Here is a 3,450-nt window from a genome sequence, read left to right as displayed (position 1 = left end):
CTAGCCTAACTGAGATCACAGAATTCCAGTTTTAAGAAGAGATCCTGCCTCAGTTAATAAAGTGGAAGGTGACTGAATAAGGCACTCCACCTCTCTCTCTGTCTCTCTGTCTCTCTGTCTCTCTGTCTCTCTGTCTCTCTGTCTCTCTCTGTCTCTCTCTCTCTCTCTGTCTCTCTCTCTCTCACATACACACACACACACACACACACACACACACACACACAAATGTCGTAGCCATGGACTACAGGAGCTGCCTCTGTGAGAGAAGGGAAGTGTGTGCTGATAGGTTTTGGTGACTGCGTGGTTTCTGTGGAGAGAGAAGGAAAGCAAGCCAGAAAGCAGTTGGCTGTGGGTGAAGCTGCAGGCAGAAGCAGGGATGACTCCAGAGGGAGCAATTTGGCAGAGGTGGTTCACTGCTAAGAACTGTGGCCAGAAGCAAACTCAGGAGCACGGCTCCAGCCATTCCTTTCTCTCTGCTGCTGCTTTACTGACTTCTTAACTTCCTGTCATCCCTAGAGGATCCCTGTAAATGTGCAAACGGATCGGAATAGTTTCCCATATGAAAAAATTTAAAACAAGCAAACAAACAAACATCCAAACACAAAAGCCTTCCTTGGCTTTTGCTCGTGGAAGTGATGAACTTGATCGTGTCTATCAACCTTGCAGAAGACTCACCTCATTGCTTGTCCAAGAGTTAGCTCTGAATGCAGGTAGGTTACTTGGAGCCATTATCCTAGGCACAGTGTGGAGACTGGTCTGCAGCTTTCAGAGGCCCCAGTGAGCCTGAACCATAGCTGTCCACGGCGGTAAACATGCACTTGGGTTGCTCTTCTGTACTAGTTCAGGTTTTGATTTTTTTCCAGCCCTGTTGTTTCTTTTGCTCCGCACACCCATGGTTTTGCATGCTCTCATGACCAAGTTTAAAAAAAAGAAAACAACACAAACTCCAAAACCTCATCCAAGATAAAAAAAGACACAACCTACTCATAACTATTAAACGGAATTTATCTTAAGCCAGTCTCCAGGCCAGGATGGTTTTGCTGGCAACGTCTACCAAATATTTCAAGAAGAAATAAAACGGGGGGCTGAGAGATGGCTCAGTGGCTGCAAGCATGAAGACCTGAGTCTGAGTGCCAGCACTCACATAAAGTCCTGGCACAGCTGCGTGTGCCTGAAATGCCAGCATTGGAGGCCCAGTCAGGAAGATCCCAAGAGCTCACTGGCCAGCCACGTTTGCTGGAACGGCAGGCTTCCTGCTCAATGAGAATAGAGCAAAGAAGTAGAACGGGAAGACACTAATAACTTCCTCTGGCCTCTGGTTATATACATGGGTGTATATGCCCTCACACTCACATGCATGAATCACACACACACAACATAGCAATATAACAACAATAACAAACATTTTGAAAGAAGAAATGAAGCATCTTTACAATCTCCTTCATCAAAAGAGGGGAGATTATTTTCCACATCATTAGATGAAGTCAGCAGTGCCTTGGTACCAAACAGGAAACAGAGGTATGAAGCCAGAGGGGCATTGTCCATGTACACGGATGTACACAAAGTACATCTTAGGTAAGTGAGTTTCTATCTCAACAATTCAACTCCATTTTTCCCTTCCTGGTTTTATTGATTCATGCTTTTATCTTTTAATATAGAGAATCTTTTATTTAATCTGACAATTTCATATGTGTAAACAATGTACTTGGATCACACATACCCCAGCGCCCCCATCCCCGGAGCCCCCACTTCTCCCTCCCTCTATGCTTCTCTACCTTGTCTCACAGCTTTTGTTGTTCTGTTTAAAACTCTTTTAATTGCCTTTAAGACTTGCTTTACTAGCCGGGCGGTGGTGGCGCTCGCCTTTAATCCCAGCACTTATGAGGCAGAGGCAGGCGGATTTTTGAGTTCGAGGCCAGCCTGGTCTACAGAGTGAGTTCCAGGACAGTCAGGGCTACACAGAGAAACCCTGTCTTGAAAAACCAAAAAAAAAAAAAAAAAAAAAAAAAAAAAAAAAAAAAAAAAAACAACTTGCTTTCTGACCCATGGATTATTTAGAAGTGTTGTTGGTGGTGGTGGTTTTGTTTTTTTTTATTAGCTAAGTGTTTGGAGACTTCGCTAATATCGATTTTTTTTCAATGCTATGGCCATAGAACATTTTGTATGATTTGTTTTATAATAGAGGATAAAGATAAAATTTCATTATGCACTTGAAAGGAGTACGTACTTGCGATTGTTGGGTGGAGTGTTCTACAAATGTCAATTAGAAGCAGTTCTTCGATGGTGCGACTCAGTTCCTCTGTGTCTGCTGCTTGTGTGCCTCCTGCCTTCTCTGAGTTTCTGAGAGGAGGCTGTTTCAGCCTGCAGACACAATGGTGATGCGTCTGCTGCTCTTCAGTACTGTCTGTCCTGTGTTGGATGTTTTGAGGCCCTGGAAGGAACATGCGCATTAAGAGAGGACGTCTTCTTGATAAGTTGATTCTTTTACTAATAAGCAAGAATCTCCTGTATTCTGGTTTTCTCTATGCTTAAAGTCAATCCATCTAAAATTAATACGAATGCCTCAGTTCGGTTTGGTTTGGTGTTAGCATGATCTCAGCTTTGTTAGCTTGATCATTTCCTATTCTCGTATGAGTTTTTGCTTTGCTTTTTTGATACAGGACATCAAGTGTTGGGATTGCAGGCCTACACCACCGCCCTGAGTTATGAGGTCCTGGAGAGCAGATGCAGGGTTTTGCTCACACTAGGTAAGCACACCACCCACAACTCCTCATTTGCATATCAGTTGTTTCTCTTCCTGTAATGACCAAGAAGCAACTTAAGGCGAGGAAGGGCTTATTTGGCTTACAGTGTGAGGGTACACATCAAACATCACCATGGCAGAGAAGGCACGGCAGTAGCAACCCGTGGCTGCTTACTCATACCCGGTTAGATCAGGAGTCAGTGTGACGACAGGAAGTGAGCCCAGGCTGTATCCTCAGTGTTCGGTCCCCTGCCCCCCACCCCAACCCCGTGACCCGGTTTCTACAGTGAGGTTCCATCTTCTAATCCACCAATAAACTAAACAGCACCACCAAACCAGGTGTAGTAGTGCATGTCTTTAATACCAGAACTTGAGAGGCAGAGGCAGGCAAATAGCTGTGAATTTGGAGCCAACCTGGTTTACATTGTAAATTCTGGACCAGATAGAAAGACATAGTGAGATGCTATCTTTTTTTTTTTTTTTTAAAGTAGCTGGATGGTGGTGACAGAGGCCTTTAATCCCACCACTCTGGAGGCAGAGGCAGGTGGATCTGTGAGTTTGAGGCTAAGCTGATCTACAGATTTGAGTTCCAGGACAGCCAGAGCTACACAGAGAAACCGTTTTGAAAAACCAAAAATCAGCCGGGTGGTGGTGGCGCACGTCTTTAATCCCAGCACTTGGGAGGCAGAGGCAGGTGGATTTCTGAG

The 3,450-nt window shown here is 44.7% G+C and overlaps 1 long non-coding RNA gene across 1 annotated transcript in view; it reads right to left on the bottom strand.

The window, feature by feature from the left end:
* Positions 1-2,206: 2,206 nt before the first annotated feature.
* LOC116089235 overlaps positions 2,207-3,450 on the bottom strand; it is a 2,607-nt gene continuing 1,363 nt past the window's right edge. The window contains exon 3 of the long non-coding RNA XR_004118226.1: positions 2,207-2,431. This is a non-coding gene — a long non-coding RNA (uncharacterized LOC116089235). The remainder of the gene's footprint in view (positions 2,432-3,450) is intronic.

The sequence above is a fragment of the Mastomys coucha genome, unplaced genomic scaffold, assembly GCF_008632895.1.
Source record: "Mastomys coucha isolate ucsf_1 unplaced genomic scaffold, UCSF_Mcou_1 pScaffold14, whole genome shotgun sequence".
In the NCBI taxonomy this organism is placed as follows: Eukaryota; Metazoa; Chordata; class Mammalia; order Rodentia; family Muridae; genus Mastomys; species Mastomys coucha.
This window is presented reverse-complemented; position numbering and strand designations above follow the sequence as displayed.